Source organism: Rattus norvegicus, chromosome 4 (genome assembly GCF_021556685.1).
Source record: "Rattus norvegicus strain SHRSP/BbbUtx chromosome 4, alternate assembly SHRSP_T2T, whole genome shotgun sequence".
Classification (NCBI taxonomy): Eukaryota; Metazoa; Chordata; class Mammalia; order Rodentia; family Muridae; genus Rattus; species Rattus norvegicus.
In genome coordinates, this window is record NC_141537.1 from 137,730,381 (window position 1) to 137,757,370 (window position 26,990).

The window sequence follows — 26,990 nt, forward strand, 5'->3', positions numbered from 1 at the left end:
TTTGATCTTCGACTTTTAGACAATGATGGAACTGTTATGACTTTAGAAGGCAGTGAGCTACATACATTTTACATCATAATATTCCAATAAGCCTTTGGCATTTTAGTTTGGAATACTATGGTTTGAGTAAAATACCCCTGAATTTTTGAGTGTTTGGTGTTTGCCTGCACAGATTTTTATGGTTGTGGAAATTTTAAATTTGTGTCCTTGGAGGGGGATGTTTCTCTATCATTTCTCTGTGATTCTTTGTGTTTAGCATAACATGAGCTGCTATGATAACTCTCCTACCAAGAATTCTATAACCTTCAAGTGAGGTCATCAATACTGATGTGTTTATCACAGTGCATATTAGTAAAGAGTATCATCAAAGTACACGGGCTTTATTTTCGTTTTTTGTTTTTATTTTTATTTTTTATTAAGATAGTTGGAATTCTAATTGAGAAGAAAGGTTAAAATTCCAAAGTATAATTTCCATTATACAGTCTCAGAAGCAGCTCACCCACATTGGGCTAAAAACTAGAGAAAGTTTTTAGCATAAAGTTTCGAGTGTCCTGTCCCCTTGTCCTTCTTAAGGAGAAGAACAGGAAGGGATTTCACATTTCTTCTAAAACAAACAACTAAATTCAATATTAATTGTAAAAAGCTAGAAGATACAAAATGCTGGGTTCAAACAACACACACACACACACACAGAGAGAGAGAGAGAGAGAGAGAGAGAGAGAGAGAGAGAGAGAGGGGGGGGGAGGGAGAGAGAGAGAGAGAGAGAGAGAGAGGGGGGGGGAGAGAGAGAGAGAGGGAGGGAGAGAGAGAGGGAGGGAGAGAGAGAGGGAGAGAGGGAGGGAAGGAGGGAGGGAGAGAGAGAGGGAGAGAGGGAGGGAGGGAGGGAGAGAGAGAGAGGGAGAGAGAGAGGGAGAGAGGGAGGGAGAGAGAGAGGGAGAGAGGGAGGGAGGGAGGGAGAGAGAGAGAGGGAGAGAGAGAGGGAGAGAGGGAGGGAGAGAGAGAGGGAGGGAGGGAGGGAGGGAGGGAGGGAGAGAGAGAGAGAGAGAGGGAATTTTGAAATGATGGGTTCCTGGACTTAAGGTAACACAATAGACTGGTGTTTGACTCTGATTTGAAAAGTTCACATGACAGAAAGTAGCTCATGTATGGCACAACAATGAAAGGAGAGAAACAGGATGGATAAGTGACTCCTGTGAACCTGATGTGCATATGATGGTGTGGAAGTGACATAGGATAGAGAGTTGTGGTTTATAAGTTAACTAGAGACACTTTTAATATTGACACACAGGACTGGAGAGAAAATATGAGAGTAAGTGGAGTATGACATGGCCAGCAGAGATGCAAACATATTTGTCATAGCCAGAGGAGCTGCATGAGTCTCTCAACAGTTTTTTGATCTTTTTCAAAACTGAGAAAAAATTTCTAGTAAATGAAAAAATCATAACAAATGTCTGTTAGGCATTGGGAGTGAGTAAAGGAAAGAAAACCAGGTATTGTGTACCCACTCTAACCCTACTCCCCAACACACAGGGCACTATGAATGTATTCTGTTGTATGATCAATGATTTTAGAACTAGTAAAACTAGTATGTGTATGCATGTATGTATGTATATGTGTGTATAAACTAAATGATGTGTATCAGTTATATGCAGTTTTATGTACCTATTATATTTTAACAAAGCTGGGTGATAAATGTCACTGAACTTTGAAATTCTTAAAAAAAACAAACAGTAAAATATAGATTTCATGCAGAGATAAATGGGCCTTCCTGTCAATACTTACAGAGGACAAATGTTATTAATAATGGGATGCAGTCAGCCTGTTCGTGGTGCTTAGTTAAGCATTTTGTCCACATTCAGTTCTTCTCAAAATCAAGAAAGGCAAAGTGGCATTGCCAAGATTTTCAGGAGAAGCATTAAAGCTTCATATCACCCAGTTGTTATAAAATAGAAAAGCAAATCTGGAATCCTTCACTATACGACTCTAAATCATAGCTTTCCCCGGGATATCCAAACTAGTGCCTAACTTCTAAGCACAAAGTATCAAGTGAGAACTCTCATCATTGCGATATGTGAGCCTTTTGACTGGACAACTATAAGACTATACAGTCATACCCTTGACTCACCAGAGTAAAGATGATTTCACTTTTATAATATACCTTCTAATATCACCCTAAATCTAATTTGGCAAAATAGCTCAGTTTCCAGCTGTACAGAAGGTTCCAAACAACAAGGAATTTTATTAGAACGTTTCAAATTGGATTAGGCGGAAAGTACCCTTGAGAAAAATCTTCCTGCAAAGCAGCAACACGTCTCTAGTTTGATTGTGTATTATTTTATTTTGCCCATCAATTTTCAATTACAGTTAGAAAATCTGACATAGTGGCAGTTATGGGGAAAGGAGGTGAATAAACCTAGCAGCCAATTAATATAAGATTCCCAGAGGCATATGACAAATATTTCTTTCAGGTTTCCTTTGTAGGCTTACAAATGAATCTAGACTTAGGTAGAATAAAATATTATTTAAAATTATAAAAGAGCATGAAGGAGATGAACACAAGAGCAAAAGGGCTTCAGCTGACATTCTCACAGTCCCTCAAAGGCTCACATGTTGCAGCTGTGGTCTTTAGATGGGGGCTATGGGAGATGGTGGTACCATCGGAGACGGGGCTTAATGAGAGGCTTCAGGCTTGACAGTGTGTGTATTCATGGATGACAATAGCAGTGGCTCTCTCTCCATTCTCATTTGAAGCCAGGAGGTGAACAGTTATTTTTGACAGAACTTCAGGCATGAGGAGTTGACCTTACAACAAGCATGAAGCAGGAGGATATGAGATTCCCAGAGAGGAACCATCGAAATGATAAGGCAAATGAGCCCTTGATTTAGTTAAACCAAGCATCTCATGCCTTTACTGTCATGATCAGGAGCTGACTGACAGAGAAACTGTCTTAAAACTTTACATTTGGAAAAGGAAGAAACCAAGAATGTACAGATATGGTTCAGTGGGATGATCGGGGAGTGTGGTTTCAGAGAGTAGATAAAAGCTTATTTTTCTCTGATATCTAATAGAATTACTATTGAAGAAGGGTTGCATGGCCAGTGGGGCATTGGATTATGCTCACAAGAAAACTACTCAAATTTTATTAAGAAATATGTTGGTTCATAATAATGGGGACAGGAGAGCTCAGCCTGTCACTCATGAGGTAGACAATGGATAATGAGGAGGGTCACTGTTATAGATAAAAGTGAGGTCATAGGTCTCATTTTTCCTCAGGAAGAAATGTGTTATTTTTCTTTCAGAAAGTTGGACCCTTTCACAGGATGCAAAGGATCACTTAGGAAGTGTGAATTCGGATAAGTAGTAATCTATATTATTTATCAAGCATGATACCACTTTTGAAAACTCTACAAGAATTGTTCAAAGACTTCTTCTGTGTATCCATGGACTTTAGCAATAATTCTGCTTCATTTATATTCCTGCAACAGAGGTTCTTTTATATGAGATTTCATGGAGGATCAATATCCAGCATCCTTTAAAGCAACTATTCTTTGCTATTTCATTTAGGATATTCACCCTATGATTTGAAAGATACTATTTCACTCTTTAGCTAGGGATGGTGGCCCACACTTGTAATCCATGTACTTATGATGCCAAGGGAAAATGATTGCATGGTCTACAGATGAGACCTTGTTAGAGAGAGAGAGAGAGAGAGAGAGAGAGAGAGAGAGAGAGAGAGAGAGGAAGAAGAAGAAGAAGAAGAAGAAGAAGAAGAAGAAGAAGAAGAAGAAGAAGAAGAAGAAGAAGAAGAAGAAAAAGAAGAAGAAGAAGAAGAAGAAGAAGAAGGAGAGAGGGATGGAGGAAGGGAAGGAGGGAGGGAGGAAGGGAGGAAGATAGAAAAGATATTCTAAATTCGAAGGCAACTTACAAAAAGTCAACAAGCAAGTGAAACCCAAGTGCTCACAGAATCATTTGTTGGACATGATCAAACTGAGAAGCTGGAAGCCAAATTTCACTGCAGAAAGAAATGGAGACAGAAATAGCTGGTTAAGAGAATCTAGAATTGTAAAAGTAGAGAAGTTAACCTAATATTTGAAGTGAGCATGATGGGAAAAAAATTGAGATTTATTCTAGATAAAATAGACAAAGCACTGCAAGTTGAAGCTGCCCTTAAACATGTGACCCGGACGAGGAGTCTCTCTCTGCCCTACACGTGATTCCATTTCCACATAGTCAAGTTTGACAGGACTAGATGCCTTTTTCTTGTAATCGAGATAATAAAATTAAAAGAAATGTTTATTGTTAGATTTCTCTGTGACAGAAAATACAGATTAATGTTTGTCATAATCAGATCTTCTGAGCCAGTCACTACTCACAATGAAGTTCTGTCTGCTCCTCACTCAAATTCAGTGAGTGCACAGTTGTGAACATTCCCACACAAAGCTTGTAGCCAGAGAGTAGAGTGTCTTTCCTTCCTGATATGTTTCTTGATCCAGGGATTTACAGAGGATTCAGGAGATTGGTCCTTACTTTCGAGCTTGCGTTCTTAATTACCCATGTCCCTTTGGGCTCAGAATTCTTTATGTAGCTAATGGTTTTTCCTGCCTTTTGAGATTTCACATTTGTCTTTAGCAGTTCAAAGCAACTGTAGGGAAGATAGTCTGCATCTACTGTATGTCAGGTATATGTTCTTAAAGGTCTTTTTGTAAGTCAGAACTCATGTCATTGGATGTTTATCCTGATTAATCAGGCTTAATGGGAATCAGCTGAAGAAAACAGTGACCCTTAAAATGTGCTTTACCTGTCTGTCTAGGAAGTTGAGCTAATAATGACATTTAATTTGGAGGGGAGAGAAAGATAGTGTAGTCAAATTGTGTGTTGTCTGTTATTTCTGCCCTAGATTGAAAAATTTCCATATTTATGCCGTTACCATAAATTTAATAATGTAATAACATTAATATAATACTAGGTATATAAAATTGAAAAATTTAGCCTTAATATAAGCTGACTATATATGTATATATATATATATATATAACTTTAAATTTATTCTTAGTAATATATTGTGACAATAATGTAAGCATGGCTAGATACTTAAGCTTTCCAACATCTAATAACTGCAGATTTTTATAAGCACTATGAGAACTATACCCCTATATACATGTTGTTTTCATAGTTTTATGAATTGTAGCTATAACAGCTTAGATGCTGACTCTGATTGTTTTCATATTTTAAGACTAGATGTAAGGAGTTGTGATGGAGAATATGGCCCCACAAACTTTAAAATGTTCACTGTCAAGCACTTTGCAGGAAAAGTTTTCTGACCTTAGTTCTGTGTGATCAACCTCAATAAAACAGCATCAGCTTTTTGTGGCTCTGAAATCCTAAATGACTCCCAAGGGGAAATAAAAATTAGTCTACAGTGAAAGAAAAATGCTCACAGTGTTAAGCCACAATCATCTTCCCGATGGCAATTAAAGACACTGATTGCAGGGCAAATTGTAAATATGGAAGAGTTTATTAAAAACAACAACGTAATAAACCGGCTGTGTCTACAAATGCGAAGGGTGCAATCTGCTCAATGTTGGGGAGAGTTTACTTTTGTAAAGCATTCAAATGTGTATCTGTGACTTTACCAGAGGGATAAAAGTGTGTGTGTGTGTGTGTGTGTGTGTGTGTGTGTGTGTGTGTGTGTGTGTGTGTGTACATGCAAGCACACACCACAAGCAGGTGCATGCCAATGAATATGTGTTTGCATGTGCTTATTTCTGTAGTGAAAGGAATAACAACTAGTGTTTAACAGATCATTTCCTCAATAAGGCCATTATGTTTCATTTATCCTGAAAGGTGAAAAAAATCCTTTTCACTGGAATAAAAATTTTAAAACTGTTTTCTGTCAAGCTACATTATCCAGTGAATGTGTTAAGTGTTCTGGTTGGACTGGGGGATCTCTAACTTAATGTCTTCCTTTATTTTCTTTGATTCATCTTTTCTTGTTTTCAATGTGAGGTAGAGGTTAGTGGTTGTTTTTTTAAATGATAAGATGCATTTGAAGCGTCATTAATAGGCTAAGGCCCGATGTGTTAGTTCATTTTAGAGATGCACTAGGTAGAGAAATTAGATTGAGGTACTGTGTTTTATTTCTCCTCCTAGTTCACCTGAGGACAGAGCCACAATGCCTTCCTTGCAAGATACTAAAGCAAGAGGAATGTGAGACATTTCTTCTTAGCTCCCTGATCTTTCACTCTGATGGGTCTCTATCTCAACCTGGACCTGGCCTCTCTGGTTTAATGGGAAGGAAAATAACGCTGCACAATGAGACACCACTATGTCCCCATAGCCCTGATGCCCTTTACATGATTTATTTTCAAAGTCTCTCTCCTTTTTACTTTTCTTTCTGTTCCATTTGGAGTTTCATATGTACAAATATTTAAGAACAAAAATGATCTTGTTTAAACATCCATACTTGCATTCCTTTGTGTTACTGCTCTTATTACAGTCATGCTGATGGTAGTTTGAATAAGTTCTAAGAGATTTGTGAGAGATTCTACAATGTTCTGGAAAGTAGAAGACATTTTCCTGCTATATACCTGTATTCTTCCCTCCATATGTTTTAGTGTCTGTGTGACCTGTGTGTATGTGTGTGTGTTGTGTGTGTGTATGTGTGTGTGCGCGTGCGTTTTTGTGTGTGTGTGTGTGTGTGTGTGTGTGTGTGTGTGTGTGTGTGTGTGTGTGTTATGATAGCAATATAAAAGAAACTAAGACAGCATGGCAGGCAACCTAGAAAAAAATCATATCAAAACAAAACAAAACAAAACAAAAAACCATCTCCTGGCTCTACTCCTGTATAACCGCTTTTCTTATACATGGTCTTGAATTAATGATTTGAAGTAGTTCATCAGAAAGAGATAAGACCTCATTTCTGAAATTAGGTTACAATGTCTGTGACTTCAATTTTGGTAGACTTTTTAAAATCTTCCTTGGATTACACTGCTTGGTGAAGCAAATGGCTCTGGTGATATGCTCAGACATATGGGATCTGAAGGCAATCACTAATATCCAGCAAGTCATCAATACTGTCAGCTCAGCAACATTCCAGATAGGGTCTGCTAATAATAATTGGATCCCACAAGTGGTTTTGTCTCCAATTGAGCTATAAAGTGGCATGTATCCTGTCTCAATGGTTTCATCATAATCCTGTCTCAATGGTTTCATCATAATCTTAGCACTATGAACCAGGGGCTAAAAATAGCCATCTCTATAAGTCTTACTGACAGATACTTTGATATGTTAACTAATTATTTAAAATCACTATATGGTGATAGTAACATATTACTCCTCTTAGGTAACTATCATAGCTAGGTTCTTCTCAAGGATATATCAACTTAGATAAGTAGAAATGCTCACCTTGAAACCCCCTTTAAATTTTCTGCCCAACTCCCACTAAGGTATCTCTCAATTTGCATTCTTTTTAATTTATTATACTATGGCAATATTGCCAATTGTTACCATTATTTCTTTTCTCTTGCTTCCTTGCTTACAAACCTGCTAAACAAGTGATTGCTCAGAAGGACAATGTTGCTATAAGTTCTAGCTTCCTCAGTACTCTGTCTCGTACTTATGTAAATATTCAGGTATTGACTTTAGGTAAATATTGTATGTTTGATGTGTTATTTATGTATATTTTTAGGTAATGGGTTTAAGTGAATATTGTATGTTTGATTTCTCAGATACATGACTCTCTTTTTTTTCCTGGTAATATGGGTGTGACAGGGGCTACAGCTCCTTTTTAGGCCCTGAGGATGAGACTTCCACTTGAAAACAGTAGATTAGAGAGTTGGGGGATAACTGGGTTTCATAAATTTGAAACCATGAACTATCTGTGAAACAACTGCCTAGACTCTGACAGAAGAAATAAGCTATCATTGCTTAACACGTTATAATTTTGAGTTTCTTGTTTTTTAATTCAAAACTACGAACACTTAAGTAAGTATGTATTTACTAGAGCCTGCTTGCTTCCTATTTGGTTATTTCTTTTCCTGTTATTACAGCTCCATCAATGTAAACACTCAATAATAAGTACTTCCTTGTCTCTAGATTTTATGAGTCCATCTCCTAGAAATACAAGTGTTTGACATACTGTAGGTACCTAGCAAATGCTTATAAAATAAATGTGTTTTTATTGAGGTTGATATTTTTATTGGATATTTTATTTATTTACATTTTAAAAGTTATCCCCTTTCCCAGAATCCTCTCTTGAAACTCCCTATGCCATTCTCCCCGCCCCTGCTTCTATGAGGGTGCTCTCCCACCCACCTACCCACTCCTGCCTCTACACCCTGACATTTCCCTATAGTTGGCATGAAGCTTTCATAGGAACAAGGGCTTCTCCTCCCATGGATGTCCAACAAAGCCATCCTCTGCTACATATGTGGCTGGAGCCATGGGTCCCTCCATGTGTACTCTTTGGTTGTTGCTTTAGTCCCTGGGAGCTCTGGGGGTCTGGTTGGTTGAAGTTGTTCTTTCTATGGGTTGCAAACTCCTTTAGTCCCTTCAGTCCTTTCTCTAACTCCCCCATTGTGGACCCCATGCTCAGTCCAATGTTTGGCTTCAAGTATCTGCCTCTGTATTTGTCAGACTCTGGCAGAACCTCTCAGGAGACAGCCATATCAGGTTCCTGTCAGAATGCACTTCTAAGTATCCATGATAGTGTCTGGGTTTGATGTTTATATATGGGAAGGATCCCCAGGTAGAGCAGTCTCTGGATTCTAATTCAGACTCTACGAACATGAAAGCTATTGTATGCACATGCTAATGTTGTGATCCATATATACTCTTAGATGGAAAACCAGATACAAACTTGTTGGGCAAATCCTTTTCCAAAAATATTTTAGCAACTTTTAGCATTTCCACTATTTATCTTCTGAATAGACATTTTGAATAGTAGATTGTTTTATGTTTTGCTAATGTGCTATGTAAAAGAGCTCCTCAGGATTCCTGTTCTATATAACAGGATGATATTTCTACACATAGGGACATGACTTGTAGTAAGTTACTGTATGAGGATGAGGACCTGAGGTCACATCCCCCATACTCATGCAAAAACTTAATGTGCTGACCTGTGTCTACAACACCAGCACTGAGGGTTAGTCTGTCAGACCCCAAGCTCTCAGCTCACAGTCTATCAGAACCAGTAAGCTTTAGGTTCAATAAAATACCATACTTGCAAATATACAGTAGGAAGTGACAGAGGAAGACAGTTGAAATCAACACAAATGAGAGTACATACCAAGACATGTTTATGTCAAAATTCATAAGCTGAGATTTTGGGCTAATATTCACTTATTAGTGAGTGCATACCATGGGTGTTCTTTTGTGATTTGGTTACCTCACTCAGGATATTTTCTAGTTCCATCCATTTGCCTAAGAATTTCATGAAGTCTAAATAAGAAATACTCAAGTTAATAAAAAAAAAAGAATTTCATGAAGTCATTGTTTTTAATAGTACGTCATTGTGAAGATGTACCACATATTTTTATCCATTCCTCTGTTGAAGGGCATCTGTGTTCTTCCTAGCTCTAGCTATTATAAATAAGGCTGCTATGAACATAGTGGAGCATGTGTCTTTGTTTTATGTTGGAGCTTCTTTTGGGTATATGGCCAGGAATGATATAGCTGGGTCCTCAGGTAGTAACTATGTCCAATTGTCTGTGGAACGGCCAGACTGATTTCCACAGTGATTGTACCAGCTTGCAATACCACCAGCAATGGAGGAGCATTCCTCTTTCTCCACATCCTCGCCAGCATTTGCTCTCACCTCAGTATTTGATCTTAGCCATTCTGACTGGTGTGAGGTAGAATCTCGGGGTTGTTATGGTTTGAATTTCCCTGATGACTAAGGATGTTGAACATCTCATTAGGTGCTTCTCAGTTATCAGATATTAACCTAAAAGTTCAGAATACCCATGATACAATTCACAGGCCATATGAAGCTCAAGAAGAAGGAAGACCAAAATGTGGATGCTTCAGTCCTTCTTAGAAGGAAGAACAAAATATTTATGGGAGCTGGAGGATGGGAGGAACTTGGGAGGAATACAGGAGGGATGGGCATAAAAGGGGGACAGGACCAGTTATAGGAGGAGATGAGGATGATATACACAGGGTCAGGAATTTGAACAGAGGTGTGCAGCAATTTGGGATGGGGAACTGGGGGGTAGCCACCACTAAATCCCAGATGGTCAGAAAGCAATAGGCTCCCACGACCCCCAAATGCCCTACAAATGGGAGAAAGAACCCATAGAGACATATCCAGAGGTTAGGCAAGGCCCTAGGTTGGGGATGGGGGCCGCCAAATTTTCAACCCACACTGGCTCCTGTCTAAAGGAAATAAGGGAACAAAGTGTGGAACAGAGACTGAAGGAAAGGCTATCCAGAGACTGCTCCACCTCTGGATCCATCCCATCTGCAGATACCAAACCCAGACACTATCTGATGCCAAGAAGTGCTTGCTGACAGGAGCCTAATACAGCTGTCTCCTGAGAGACTCTGCTATAGCCTTACTGATACAGATGGGGATGCTTGCAGTTAACCATAACAAGTATGGGGACCCCAATGGAGGTGTTAGAGAAAGTACTGAAGGAGCTGAAGAGGTTTGAAACCCCATAGGAAGAACAACAGTATCAATCAACCAGACCCCCCTCCCAGAGCACCCATGGACTAAACCACCAACACATCCAACACACAGAAGGATCCATGGCTCCAGTCGCATATATAGCAGAGGATAGCATTTTCTGGCATCAATGGGAGGGTACTGAGAAGACTTGATTCTACAGTGTAGGGGAATGCTAGGACAGTGAAGTGGGAGTGGGTGCGTGGTTGGGGAGGACACTCATAGAAGCAGGGCAACCAGGGATGGGGTAGGGGGATTCCAGAGGGGAAAACTCAAAAGGGGGTATCATTTAGAAAATGAAAACACATAAACCACTACACATATAATCAATGATTAATTTCTGTATGAAATGCAGTGTTAAGTATCTTCAAATCTAGTGCTATCCCCACTCCTACTTTTTTCTTAAAGATTTATTTCATTAATTTATATGAGTACAGTGTAGCTGTCAGACACACCAGAAGAGGCCATTAGATCTCATTACAGATGGTTGTGAGCCACCATGTGGTTGCTGGGAATTGAACTCAAGACCTCTGACATTAACTGCTTAAACATCTTAACCGCTGAGCCATCTCACCTGTCCCCACTCCTGCTTCTTCTGACGCCTTCTCAAAACCAAATCTTAGAACAGTCCTAAATAGGAAGGGTCAGACTCAACTAACAAGTGCCTAGGGTATGGGTACAGTTTTTCTTTTACGCTCAAGGCAGGTTAGTTGATGACATCTGAGACTTTTAAAGATACTTAGTGAGAGGGGGTTAGTGGTCAGGGAAGATTATCCTTCAATTTTTATTTTGTCAGAATGGCCTTCAGTTGTTAAGTACTTACCACAGTGTGACTTTTGCTTAAGACAAGGGCCTCGTAAAGGAAAAGCACCTCTTAACAAGGTCGCCAACCTATGATCTGTGAAGTTGCAACACTTGTGATAGACACTTGGAAGGGGCAAGTATTGGTCAGGAAGATGTTTAAGCTATAGCACTTTCCCATGAAAGAACTGACAGATTGGAGGTGATCAATATGAAGCTGATGTGATCTGTAGAAATGGATGTTCCTGTCATACTATTATCAGTCATTTAACAGAGGCACTCAAAAGCATTGCTTTGCAACAAGTATAGAATACTGGCTGTCACTCATATACGCTCAGGTATCTTGAAGGCTAGCAAAAAATTGTTTTTCTTATCATACACATGATATATTCAGCCAAGATGCATTCATATCAACCATTCTGCTCCTTAGTTTTTGTCAATTTGACAAAAAATAGACATGCCAAAGAGAAGGGAATCCCTCTTAGGGGATATTTGCATTGGACTGGTCTATGGAAGCATTTTCTTGATTGTTAATTGATAGGTAAGGGTCTTGCCCACTTTAGGTATTGCCATTCCTGGATAGGTAGGCCTGATATATATGAAAATGATAATAGCATAAACCAGTAAGCAGTGTTACTCAGTGTCTGTGATTCAGTTCCTGCATCCTGGTTCCTGCCTTGGGTTCTGGCCCTCGCTTTTCTAGATGATAAATTATAATCTGTAAGCAATATATATACCTTTTCTTTCCCAAGATGTAGTTGGTCATGGGGGTTATCACAGCAACATAATACAAGCTAATAACTTGGTATCAGTATGAGGAATATTCCTTAGAGCATGCGTATGAGACCCTTTAGGTCTTCTGGCTTCTTGCCAACATCTTTAAGGACTGTACGTCATGAATGAGTCATAAGCTTCCTGGTTGTGTGTGGCCTTGTTTTTAAAGTTATACAATGTTATAACTGAGAAACTCCATAGGTCTAAATAGTCTTGATGTCTGTCCAAGTTAAATAATGAGAGTGTATATGCTATTCTTGATGAGAGGATAGTAAACTGTTTGCAGTCATGTTTCAAAAGAGCCACACTGGTGTGTATGTTCTTTTATATTTCAGCTATCACATCCTGAAATTCAGTTTTATTAAGTCTCAGAAGAAATTTACCTTAAACATCCAAGAGTCCATTTTTTGAAATCAGGTATGAAATTAACATTCTATTACCTTAAAATAGTTGTCTAGCTCTCTTGCTCTTTGCTCTCCTCTCGTCCCTGCTCTTTCCCTATGTCCCTTCTCTCCCCATACCCTTCTTTTCCCTTCACGTGCTCATGGCAGGCCTTTACTTCTCCCCTCTCCACTCTTCTTCACTCATTAAACCTTTCCATGGGGAAAAATAAAATAGTTGCCTATCTCTCATTTTATTGTAAATATCTGAATAAAGTGAGAATAAAATATTTAACTGACAGAGTTATGGTGAAGAAGAAATGAGGTGACACCTGTGAAATCCCTGACATAGAGCCATGCTCAGTGATGGCTTGGTACCACTCACATGTTTTTTTTCTCCTTATTTATTCTGCAACATTGATGTACCATTATAAGAGACAAATGAATTTGACTTTCTCTTGAGACTTGAAGACTGTGTGAATAGAATTTTTGTTCTATCACAGTGCAATAAGCTTTTTATACTGATGAATACAACCGACAATCAAGGGAATGAGGGCTCACTAAACACTTACTGACCAACTATTCCTGAATTGCATTAGAAGTAAAATTGTAAGTCTAGGTCAAAGGGGAAATAAGTTACAAAGATTCACATTTTGTTTTCAATAACTTATAAGACTTAGTAAATGAAGCCCATACGTACTCTTCTCTCCTGTTCTTTCCTACTCAGTGTCATGCATCTCTTGTCGGTAGTAGGTTAGCAGTGCTTTAGTAGGCTCAAATGTGCCAGACTAATTGAGAAGGGAACCTCCACCCATGTCTCCTGCTCAGGTTCCCTGTGGGTGAGGGCCAGGAGCTTCACACACTCTGTTGATTGCAGCTGAGCACCTTAGATAGGCAGTTGTGCCAGCTTTTGCAGAGAAAGACCTGGCTAGGTCCTATTACCAGATGGCTGGCCATTGGCCCAGCTACAGTTTTAATCTATCCAATTTCTATTCTGAATGCTATTGCTCTCAGTGGCAACCTGTGGGGGGGTGCATTTTAAAGCTCAATGATAAGTTCTAAAGATATATTTTATGAACATAAATATATTTTATAACATGAATCAAGGCTGAAAATTTCTGATATTTTACTGTTTTAATAGCATTATCTAGTTTAGTTCTCACATAAAATTTCTTAATATGACACTATTGCTATAGTTACATTGTAGAAAGGGAAGTTGAGGCTCAGGGACACGAAGAGAAACATTAAAAGCAAATCATGCCGTAACTCATAGTTTCTAGGAGCAGCCTTATGTATGTACACTGGATACCATCATTCTGTTTTGAGCAGTTGATTTAATTTTCTTTCTTGATTATGAGCTGGCTAGTTTTATGTCAGCTTGACACAATCTAACATCACCTGAGAGGAGGAAACCTCAATTAGGAAAGTGCCTCCTTAAAACTGAGCTGGCAGCAAGCCTGTAGGGCATTTTCTTAATAAGGTCTTAAGGGAATCGAGCTTAGCATTCTGTGGGTAGTGCCATCCTTGGGTTGCAGACCCTGGATTGTATAAGAAACCAGGCTGAACCAGTCAGTAAGTAGCACCCCTCCATGACCTCTGCATCAGTTCTAGTCTCCAAGATTCCGCTTTGTGTGAGTTCCGGCCCTTACTACTTTTGATGATGAACTGTTATATGGAAGTTTGAGAAAAATAAATTCTTTCATTCCTAAGTTGCTTTAGTCATGGTGTCTCATCACAGCAATAGCAACGGTAATGAAGACAGATGATGTTGCAAAGTATATGATTTTAATTTGGGTTTTTCAGACATTGTTAGTTTTAGTTGTTGTTCTTGACACTCCCCCCCTTCGTCTCATTTCCAATCTCCTTGCCTCCCACACCTTAAAATGCAAACATCCAGTATTTCCTTTTCTATATTCTTACCTTATGGATTTTCCAATGACTGGTTACCAAATATAAATTCTTGGTCAGAGAGGCCTCACGGCTCCCTAATCAATAGAGGCAAATGCCAGTGCAGTTAGTTGGTTGCCCACTAGAAGTGGTGGGTAAGAGCACGCTATTGAGGATGCCACTTGCCTTGGTTGAAGAACAAAGAAGAATCAAGATGGAGCAATGACGGACTCTTTCCACCTAATGGCTAAGACTCTGTGCCAGAAGGGATGCTGCAGGCTGCTGGAGGAAAATGACTATGAACAGACATACTCGGCTCTGTTCCAGAGTGCAAAAGTACTGGTCTGCTGGCAAGCCTGTTATGGATGTAACCGACTGCTTTATTATTGGACTTAATGTCCACACTCCATGGGGGGTGATTTGCACTGGGTATTGTTTACAGTGAAAAGCCCATGACTAAAGAGTCTCTAGTGGGGAAGATACTTCTGTGTTTTGCCAAATGGATATGATGTTCCCATCATATGACCTAAGTAACTATGCTTATGCCTATAGAATAGTAATGCTGAACGCTTTGGTCTCAGATACTTCTTTTATGGTGGTCACTGGTGATGGCAGAGGCTTTAGTAATAACAGAAAAACACAAATGGAACTAAAATACAAGTGGGAAATAAATATTTTATTTAACCTGTTCAACATCCTTATCTATCAGGAAAATACAAAATCAAATGTGGGGAAAAGAAAATCTTTACTTATATTGTTGGAGATGTAAACTTTGAATCCATGTAGAAATTTCCCCCCAAAACAAACAACAATAACAACAACAACAAAAAAAAAAAACTCAACATAGAGCCACCCAGTGATCCAGCTCTACTACTCCAGGGCTTACACATAAAGGATTCTGGACTCTATTACAAGCATCCAGCAGAGCATAGGCTGCCAGCTTGGACCCAAGAATTGACTTTGAGTCCTTTTGTTTCTGATCCCTCTCTAAACTCAGCTGATCTGTGGCATGTAATGAAGGTCAAACAGTAACTTACTGGGCAATGTTTTGTGAAGGAGTTGTTCTCCATAATACCCCAACCTTTATCAGTTGTTTGTTTACTTGTGTGTTACTTGTTGTTTAAGATAGTGTCTTTTGTAGATTCCTGGTTGGCCGGATTATATGATTCACTAAATAACTAAGACTGTCCTCAAATTAACAACAATCTTCCTGCATCAACCTCATAAGCACTAAGATAGAGGTGTGCCGTTCCATACCAAGCTCTTTATTCATACTTAGAAGCGTATTTCTTCCTATGCATTTTATCCCTGCAATTTTGAACTTCTCCTTGTTGATTTGTGTAAGGACATGCATGTGCTGATAGCCTCATACCCTATTGGCTTGCAAAAAATAGATAAAGCTCTTTGCATAATGAAAATAACATAAACATTGAAAGGGAAAATTACTCAACACCAAAGCATATGCCATACATATGGCTTAATTTATTTATAAATATTGAATATGGTTTCTCTATATTAAGGCTGACCCCTAGAATATTCTGTAGTGATAGAAATGTTTATTATATACTTTTTGCCCTTTTGTGTATTTTTTATTGATTGTATGATTTTATATCTATTTATTCTACAACTGTGTTATACGAACTACATCTGGCTTTTAAACATTTTAAATGTGGCTAGTATTACTAAGAAGCTGCATTTTAATTTGATTTTTAATCATATCTGAATGGAACATGAACATTTTCTGTCATTATTTTCTCAGTACTGTTTTTTTTAGTATTTGTCTATTCTATAAACAATGGAAAAATAATCAATTTGTAATTTAGTAGCCACACGAGGCTGTTTTACATCTGTTACCCCTTTCTTAAACACAAGGATCATCAAATACAGGACTAATACATGCAACTTATATTTGAAACACTATAAATACCTGAAATGAAGAAATGAATGCTAACCTTGAGAGATGCCCTCTTTGATTAGGAGAAATATATATATATATATATGTATATATGTATATATATATATATGTGTGTGTGTGTGTATATTAATATATGGCTGCTATATGTATGTTCTCTACTTCCTAGCTGTAGTTTTCCTTTTTCAGCTTAGGTTAATTTGAAACACTGATGAAAAAAACAGAAAGCAGATGCTTCACAATCAGGATGTAAATAACTTCTTTTGTGACATGACTCAAAACTCTAAATATCCACACTTGCAATATTAATAAAACACAAATAATGCAATGGAAATATAAAATCAGATTGTCCAGTGACTCCAGTTGTATAAATATGAGAGGTTATGATAGACCTATGTGGAAAGAAAATTATGAAGAAAGTCATAATTATCTTCTATTACCTCGACATAATCAGGTTTGCAACACTTGGGACTCTTACGACCCTGTGAATTCATCACCAAACTTTCAAGTTCATAAATTCCTCTGTAGATCAATGCTTACCTTGATTTATATCTTATCTTCCAATTCCACACAGGTGTTACATGAAAGTTAAGAAGTTAAAATAATCTATTGACATTGACAATCTAGAGAAAGTAAAAATTGTGCCAATAAAAATCTAATTGCATTATTTATTTGAACCACTTTACTACTATTTTAGTGTTTATTGACTCAGGTGGCATTTAAAATATCTGCTTCTAACACTACTATTTCCATATGTATTTATTTCTTGGTGAATATTTTTTCACCAAGTGAAAATTGGTCAATTTTCTCTTATTATGAATTAGTATTAATTTATTGGCTTTATTATAATTTTAAAAATTAACATTTGTGGTATTGTGGAGAGATGGGTGCAGGATGATAAAGAGGAACAACAAAGATCCTTCTTTTTTTTTTAATTTAGAGAATACTTTATTAGTTTTTGTAATCAAACCCACGTATATAAGACCTTACATATTTAATACAGTGTGTTACCCCTGTACAAATGGAAAAAACTTAAGTTCAACATTTCTAGACCAATATGGCTGTTAATTTCTGTACAGTGCCAACTCAACACAGTAAACGGGGATACTTTTTTCGAAAGTTGACAGCACAGGTAAAGTTTCAAAAAATTCAAATTATATATCTGTATATATATATTTATATTTATATAAAAAGACCAATAATAGCAGTGTGTTATGCATCAACAGCAGCAACAGCTTTTCCAGGTTCTGCAGTCATCTGAACAAAACTGTAGAGACATCCAGCACACTCCATTAAAAAAAAAAAAGTAAAAAAACAAAACCCGAGAAAACAGCACAGTTCTGTTACTCTTGTGGTACCTGGCAACATTTTTTTTTTTAAAATTAGCTTCTCAATCATCATCTGGAAAGAAAACATTCTGAGCAACATCATTAAAAACAGCTCTGATAAAGCACGGTCACTACTACGTATCATAAAGCAGCTACAAGCTATTTTACATCCACAGAGGTATGATACAGTACTGTCCTACATCTATAATACTAGAGGATACAATTTAAAAGGCATTATTTGAGACTTGATTCTACTTTTCCAGCAGAGGGCCCAAAGGATGGTGTGACACAGCTTTGTAAAGAAACATACTCTAGACAGGATTTCCTTTCACTAGTGGCACACTTCTAAGGATTCATTCTCTCCATGAATGTCAGCTAAAACCGTTATTAAAAAAAATGAAATATCCCTAGAACAAAACCGTATAACCACCGGATTCACATGAAGATGACCTAGTGGAGACAAGCTGGACCTCACCTTACCAACAAGCTATCAAATCTGTTATGTTTAAACAGTGAGACCTCCAAGGAAGGAGATGCCAAGTAGTGCTTCAAAGCTTCGGACCACAATCAAACACAGCATCCTTTTCAACAGAAGCAGAAGCTCATCTGAATATGCTCATGGATGCTGACATCAACATTTAATCATCTCCTCACTCATCCAGGAAGAGGGGGAGATCAGTTACTACTGTACTTTATTGTGTTCAACCAAATCACCATGTTACAAAAATAGCAAGCTGCCATAATAAAAAATAAGGCTCCTCTATCCAGCACCAGATAGCATCATTTTACTTTCAAGCCTAGAAATTGCACACTTGTATATAAACCAATCGAAGATGAGGATTGAGAGTTCATCTTGGTGGATTTTTCCTTTGATGAATATGAAGTGTCCTTCCTTATCTTTTTTGATGACTTTTAATTGAAAATTGATTTTATTTGATATTAGAATGGCTACTCCAGCTTGCTTCTTCTGACCATTTGCTTGGAAAGTTGTTTTCCAGCCTTTCACTCTGAGGTAGTGTCTGTCTTTGTCTCTGAGGTGTGTTTCCTGTAGGCAGCAGAATGCAGGGTCCTCATTGCGTATCCAGTTTGTTAATCTATGTCTTTTTATTGGGGAGTTGAGGCCATTGATGTTGAGAGATATTAAGGAATAGTGATTATTGCTTCCTGTTATATTCATATTTGGATGTGACGTTATGTTTGTGTGCTTTCATTCTCTTTGTTTTGTTGCCAAGACGATTAGTTTCTTGCTTCTTCTAGGGTATAGCTTGCCTCCTTATGTTGGGCTTTACCCTTTATTATCCTTTGTAGTGCTGGATTTGTAGAAAGATATTGTGTAAATTTGGTTTTGTCGTGGAATATCTTGGTTTCTCCATCTATGTTAATTGAGAGTTTTGCAGGATACAGTAACCTGGGCTGGCATTTGTGTTCTCTTAGGGTCTGTATGACATCTGTCCAGGATCTTCTGGCCTTCATAGTTTCTGGCGAAAAGTCTGGTGTGATTCTGATAGGTCTGCCTTTATATGTTACTTGACCTTTTTCCCTTACTGCTTTTAATATTCTTTCTTTATTTTGTGCGTTTGGTGTTTTGACAATTATGTGACGGGAGGTGTTTCTTTTCTGGTCCAATCTATTTGGAGTTCTGTAGGCTTCTTGTATGCCTATGGGTATCTCTTTTTTTAGGTTAGGGAAGTTTTCTTCTATGATTTTGTTGAAGATATTTACTGGTCCTTTGAGCTGGGAGTCTTCACTCTCTTCTATACGTATTATCCTTAGGTTTGATCTTCTCATTGAGTCCTGGATTTCCTGTATGTTTTGGACCAGTAGCTTTTTCCGCTTTACATTATCTTTGACAGTTGAGTCAATGATTTCTATGGAATCTTCTGTTCCCGAGATTCTCTCTTCCATCTCTTGTATTCTGTTGGTGAAGCTTGTATCTACAGCTCCTTGTCTTTTCTTTTGATTTTCTATGTCCAGGGTTGTTTCCATGTGTTCTTTCTTGATTGCTTCTATTTCCATTTTTAATTCCTTCAACTGTTTGATTGTGTTTTCCTGGAATTCTTTCAGGGATTTTTGCAATTCCTCTCTGTAGGCTTCTACTTGTTCTCTAAGGGAGTTCTTTATGTCTTTCTTGAAGTCCTCCAGCATCATGATCAAATATGATTTTGAAACTAGATCTTGCTTTTCTGGTGTGTTTGGATATTCCGTGTTTGCTTTGGTGGGAGAATTGGGCTCCGATGATGCCATGTAGTCTTGGTTTCTTTTGCTTGGGTTCCTGCGCTTGACTCTCGCCATCAGATTATCTCTAGTGTTACTTTGTTCTGCTATTTCTGACCGTGGCTAGACTGTCCTATAAGCCTGTGTGTCAGGAGTGCTGTAGACCTGTTTTCCTGTTTTCTTTCAGCCAGTTATGGGGACAGAGTGTTCTGCTTTCGGGCGTGTAGTTTTTCCTCTCTACAGGTCTTCAGCTGTTCCTGTGGGCCTGTTTCTTGAGTTCACCAGGCAGGTTTCTTGCAGGGGAAAAGTTGGTCCTACCTGTGGTTCCAAGGCTCAAGTTTGCTCGTGGGGTACTGCCTAAGTCCTCTCCGCGGCGGCAGCAACTGGGAAGATCTGCGCAGCTCTTTCCGGGAGCCTCCGTGCACCAGGGTTCCAGATGATGTTTGGTGTTTTCCTCTGGCGTCTGGATGTGCACAGAGTGCAGTCTCTTCTGGTTTCTCAGGCGTGTCTGCCTCTCTGAAGGTTTAGCTCTCCCTCCCACGGGATTTGGGTGCAGAGAACTGTTTATCTGGTCTGTTTCCTTCAGGTTCCGGCGGTGTCTCAGGCGCAGGGATCCTGCCGCTCCCGGGCCCTCCCCTACGGGAACCCAGAGGCCTTATACAGTTGCCTCTTGGGCCAGGGATGTGGGCAGGGGTGGGCAGTGTTGGTGGTCTCCTCCGCTCTGCAGCCTCAGGAGTGCCCACCTGATCAGGCGGTGAGGTCTCTCTCCCACTGGGTTTGGGAGCAGAGAGCTGCTGCGGGCCGGGATCCGCGGGTTTGGGACTTCCCAACAAAGATCCTTCTTTATGTGAATCATAATTCTATGTTATTTTTCACACTAATCATCTTCAGAAAAGTAGAGAAGAACTTCCACATGTAAAATGATCACCATTAGTATTTAAAGCTACCATATATTGGAAATTGTATAGTGCTGGTAAAATTCTTCATAAAGGATTGAATATTGGAGTTTTATAAACTGTCTCTCTGTTGACAGCCTACTCAATTCGATTGATTTTATTCACTTATTATATGCCAATTAATAACACACGAGTGAGTAACCCACTTGAGTTTAGTATTCCCTCTAATGGAATCTTCAAAGAACAAATGTTCTTCATCAAAGGAACCAGTATCAGTAATCACTACACGCATGCAACACTGTACTCTTCATTAAAGTGGGATGAAATTAAATGACTGAATAGATAGTGCTGTCATCTGTAAAGCTGATGAACATGGGGGAGATGGGAATTGTGATTCGATTTATGAATCAGTGGTTTTCAAAGAAGTGGCTAGTAGAAGAGGGCACTTTCCTCAAGAGATGTCAACAAATGTTTGGATGGATGTGTGACAATGGTCTCCTCTTGCTAGTTGTCTACATAGGACCAAAACATTCTGCTTTTATCTTGCAGCAATACCCTGATCGTGCACCTCACACAGCTTGATGTACCAATAAACTCGCTTCAGTTTTCCAGTCATTTCTAGCCATCCAACACTTAAAGAGTTTAATAAAAGTTTATGTATTGAGATGTGACTTTTTAATAGAGCATACATTGGGATAAAATTTGTCTGGGCTGGTGTTTTTGTTTTTGTTTTCCCCTACGAATAAGTTTATGTCAGCTGGTGTATGCATTCATAATGCCAAATATTCATAATCTAAGTTCTAATTTGTTTATTTGCCCTTTGGGTGTGCATGTATGGGTCTTGTGATGTGCAGTTGTGTTATGCATGTATGTACATTTGAATATGTTTTATATATGTGTATAGGGGTTCTAGAGAGAGTGGCAGACAGAGAAGCAGAGAGAGGATGTGCATATAAGTAAAAGTGCATGTGAAGGTCCAAAGTTGGTGATAAGGATCATCCTCAGTTGTGCTTCTACCCCACTGAGTGTCTGTCAGTCAAACCCAGAACTGCCATATTTAGCTATTCTGGTTAGTTCTCTTGCTCTGGGGATCACCTGTCTCCACCTTTTGAGGCTATGTTTTCATCTTGTCATGTACACAATGGCATCTATGTAACGCCCCCTGACACAAATAAATTATGTTTACAGCTAAATCAGATAGTCATCAATAGATGCATATATAAGGTATGATACAGACATAAAACTAAAGCCTAGACCTGGAGACTTAGTTCTATCAGTAGGGTCATTAGTAACTAGTAGACAGAAAGCACTGAATTCTCCCATGAGTACTGCATAAGCAGTGTGTACCCTTTGTCCCAACAGTTTCACTCTAGAGGCAGGAAGATTCTAAGTTCAAGGTCATTCTTAGCTACATTGGGGTCTCACACAAATATAATGCTTCCTTTCCAAAACTACAATGAATACACCAACCTAGACAGCTCATATCCCAAGGAACATAATGGCATGGAATATTATTAAGGTAAAAATAATCTTTTGAGAAGGTGTTAATAGATTTCAGTCTCCTTGAGCCTCGTCTTGACATACCCATAGCCCCTCTATTTCTTGTATACACTAGTTGCTGAAATTCATGTCTGTTTGGTTCCTTGCCCCGACCTGCGGGGTTTCAGGAGAGATCTGGGAGAGGGCGAGTGAATGGGGGACAGGAGCCACGAAGAAGGAGAGCAAGTCTATGGTCTGATCAAACTCTCAAATTTTATTTAAAAACAGCAGCTTATAAAGACAAGCAGGTAGGAAGGCCACCCAAGACTGATCCATCACTGCCACCGCCCTCCCTATGGCCCTAAAGTGTGAATTGCAGGTGTGTTGATAAGAACACATAACTGGTTCCTCAGAGCGTGTAAATGGGCTTGACTTTCCTGCAACAACCCTGAGACGGAGGGTGTGTAAGCGGGCTTGTCTCCCGGCATCTCCTCCCTTTTCAACTCTTTTTATGGGGCCAGTAAGCAGCCAGGGATGATTGCATTGTGAGGATAAATGGGCATTAACCAGAGCGGGGGAAGCACTGACCTGATCCTCTCAGCACTTTGTGCAACATCGGTGTCTTTTTTGAGAGGAGAGGAATTTTTGTCTTGGTGAGCTCAACAGAAGTGTTATCTGTGAAATCCAATCAAGGGAGAGATTATCACCAGCCTCTATGCAATCAGGTTTACTTCTCAGGGGACTCAGAGACAGACAATAGGGTCCTCTCCTCACCCCTTGCAGGTACCCACGCCTATTGGTGAGCACAAATCTAAAGGAGGCAGATCATCATAGGGCTCAGTCAGGCCACTGTCAGCCAAATCAAGTCTCTGATAATGAATCTGTAGAGGTTTGGATGCCAGGGAGTCAATCTGCTGTCTAATAAAGCTCATAAGTTTATAATGGCATCAGTAGAAGGACTGGCTTTAAACCTGTACTTTTAAATATTTTTAAACAATAAATTCTATACCAAAGCAAAGGTATGATTTTAGCTTAGTTACCAAATGAGATTATGGCTGTACAACTCAATCTAGCTAATTCCTTCCTGTTAAATTACAACCATTTCTAAATTCCTCATAAAAACAACCTTAGAATAACCACTTTCAGCCCCCCAAAAGTCCAGGGAATTGGGGCAACGACTCTTCTATAACTTCTTCAAGCCATACATGGGTGTTGAGATATCCTTAGTGGTAGCGGGTAGGAAGGAAGAATGAAGCAAATGTTGTAGCTGGATGTGTGTCTTGACTGAACCCAGCTAAAAGTCCTTGAGACTAGGAACCTAAGTAGGTAAATTCTGCAAAATATAATTCGCAAGACAAAAGTTTAGAATAGAGATATCTTTTTATTTGATTCTCTTGAATCTAGTTTTTCAGGTGGTTTCCCTCTCTCAAATCCTATCCATAAGACCCTTTGAGGTTTCCATAGCCTAATCACACCTTTTTTAAAAACACAAAACAAAACCTTTCTCCCAGAATACTATGTTCTTTAGTCTGTAAGCAGAAAAGCTTGTATCTTGCACTATCTCCCAGAGTAATAATATAACAATAAAAGTCACACAATTAAAAGATAAAACAATTTTTAAAAAGGAAGTAAGCTAAACAATCGTGTTAAATAATGAGCATCTAGTCTGTCTTATAAGGAAAATTAACCCAAAATTCCTGTGCAGCCCACGTTAAGAGAATCTGAGCTTCCTGTTGTGGAAAATATCCAAATAACCACAAATCCTCGCTAGCCGGAATCAACAAGCCATATGGCCTTTAGCGGTGTAATTCATAAAACAAATTAAACACCTTTTATCAATTCCAATACCAATAAACAACTTATCAAAATATTTGGACTTTAGCCCAAAATATATCAATCTGTCAAGCTCTCTATCCGGAGTTCCCAAGGCAGGTTCCAGAAATATACATCCCAATTCCGTGGTGGCTTAGTGTCTCTGGCTGCCACAAGCCAGTTATCCCTGTGGTAACTTTTCTGACACCTCCTGCTTTAAACCGAAAAGGTCAGAAGGCTCATGAGGCCCCACTTTCATAGTCTGTATTCATACTGAAAATCAAGATCTAGCAAGCTTTTGCCCTTCCTCTCCACGGGAGGTTTCTGTCCTTCCTGAGCTCACCTTAGGACACTGCTTTAACGTTTCACAGGTGTACCATACCAGTCAAACTCCCCACCTGGCACTGTCCCCAGAGAAGGTCCCCTTTGGGCTCGCCTCTCCCCACCCCTCACCGGGTTATTAAAAAAAAAAACAACGATGAGAGTAGTGGTATTTCACCACCAGCTCAGGAGGCAGGCAGACCCTTCTCCGACCCCTTGAGGGGAAGTGGGGGGGGGGGACAGAATCACAGACTGAAGGAGCTTAAGAAAGGTGCTTTAGGGCCTTTTCTCTCTCTGTAACTACCTCTTGAATATCTGGCCATGTCTTGTAAACCCTAAGTATTTCATTAATCAAGCTCCAGTTTGAAAAGGCTTGAACAGGGACTTTTTCTGGGCCAAATGTCTTATAAAAATCTTTCTGACAGTCTCCCACTCTGCCCCACCTTTTTTCATCAATATTTCCCTCTTGGGGAAACCAAGAACAAACATCCTCCATGAACATAAAGAATTTATCAAAATTCTTTTTCCTAACCCGAGTTCCTAACACCTTGAGGGACTCCTTGAGACCCTTTAAAAAGAAGTCAATGCCTGTCCCGTGATAGTGCTACTCATTGTTACCTTACTTGGATCAGACTCACAATGGGTGGCTGTGGTGAACTCAATGCGGATCTTCTCTTACTTCCTCAGGAAAGCAGCGATCCTATTGGGGGTGGGGGGTGTTCATGGCTGAGCAACATTCAGTCAGACCCCCATACCCAAGGCCCCCCATCTGGGCGCCAACTGCCCTGCCCTGTGGGGGTTCAGCGAAGACCTGGGAGGGGGAGAAAGAATGGGGGACAGGAGACATGAAGAAGAAGAAGAACAAGTCTATATGGTGTGATCAAGGTCTCAATTTTTATTTAAAAACAGCGGCTTATAAAGACAAGCAGGCGGGAAGGCCACCCAGGACCGATCCATCACTGCCACCATCCTCCCTATAGCCCTAAACTGTAAATTGCAGGTGTGTTGATAAGAACACATAACTGGCTAGGTTCCTCAGAGGGTATAAAAGGGCTTGACATTCCTGAAACATTCCTGAGACCGGGCTGTGTAAGTGGGCTTGGCTCCCTGCAGTTCCTATTGTTAGCTAAATTGTTGGAGGGAGCCTTCAAAATTATTAACTTGCATGAGTTAATAATTCTGACCTAGTTCAAACCCCTCCCTGTAAATCAAGGCTTGTCCTGCTTCTCCTAAGTGCTCACGTTTTTTTCCTGCTATGCAAACAGTTCTACTAATAAAAGTCTTGGCTGAATATACATGCACAGTGACTCCAGCTTGCCAGTTAAAGGCATATGAAACGATCTCATAGTGTGTGACCCTTACACCAACTTGCATGGTTTGGGGGGTTTTGCTGCCTAACTAATTTTGTAGAGATCCAAAAAAACTCTTTTGACCTGCTATACAGGATTAAGGAGTCAGTCTACCACCTTTCTGCCTCTCTCCCTCCCTTTCTTTGTATTCAGTAAAGGATATCTGAGTCCTAGGCTGACTTCAAATCCCAGGGTAGCCAAAAGTGACCTAAACTGAAGACCTTCCTGCTTCTACCCAAAGTGACATCATTAAAGGCTATACACAGTTTATTCAGTAATGCTGGGAAACAATTTTGGGCTTTTCATGTGCTAGTTATAAAGGACTCTACCGACTAAGCTAAACCTCCAACTCTACCAGTTAGTTTTATGACTATATCAGATTTCATATATTCGTCTATAGATGGCTAGTGAAGCGACTGAAGTGGAAGCACAATTTTTCCGTGTATGTGTGTTGGTGGAGTACTTTCATGTCACTGTGTGATACGGAAATCAGGGCCCAACCTTGGTTATTGGTCTTCATGTTCATCGTGTTTCAGGCAAGGTATCTTATGGAGCTTCTGGGGATTCTCTTTTCTTTCTGTAGGAATGATGAAATTTCTGGCAAGTTTCACTAAGCCCAGTTTTGAATTGAGTGCTGGGGATCTGAATTCAGGTCCTCATGCTTGTGCATCAAGCATTTTCCCACCTGAACCCTTGCCTTCACCTTTGTGTTTCCATTCTGCTATTTAAAAGTGCATGTTCATAAATGTGTACACATTTTATTGTTGGATATGCAAAAATAATTCCATTATAAGTCCAGACTTGGAATTATTGGGTTGGGGTATATAATAACAGATTCCATGTAGAAGCATATTTATTAAAATAAAAGCAATGAAAAGAACTGTTTATGGAATATGAGAACTGATCTTGCCTATTCTTGCCAATGCTACATAGGATAATATGATTTCACTTTCAAATTATCAAATTGAGTATCCTAGTGTCCATTTTTATTGTGATAAGAACAAACATCTTTTCATATGTTTATTAGAATTCTTTTAGGTTTTTTGGTGCTTCATGTACTATTTATAATGGAGGTTATTTTTAAAATCAGAATTGATGGAGTTAATTGGAATCTGGTTCAGTCTGTTGCACAGAATGAAATCAATTTTTTGCATGCCCACATGAGAACCA

At 39.2% G+C, this 26,990-nt stretch overlaps 1 long non-coding RNA gene across 3 annotated transcripts in view; it reads right to left on the bottom strand.

The window, feature by feature from the left end:
- Positions 1–26,990, bottom strand: part of LOC147995006 (uncharacterized) — a 77,293-nt gene that overhangs the window by 20,753 nt on the left and 29,550 nt on the right. Inside the window, exons 3-5 of one of the 3 annotated variants that reach the window (XR_015686105.1) lie at positions 25,110–25,282; positions 22,923–23,671; positions 21,464–22,533 (exon numbers count right to left, since the gene is read on the bottom strand). The exons of 1 other annotated variant lie outside the window; for it this stretch is intronic. This is a non-coding gene — a long non-coding RNA (uncharacterized LOC147995006). Of the gene's footprint in view, positions 1–16,961; positions 17,045–21,463; positions 22,534–22,922; positions 23,672–25,109; positions 25,283–26,990 lie in introns of those variants that run through there. One more of the 3 variants, XR_015686104.1, reaches the window with a different exon arrangement.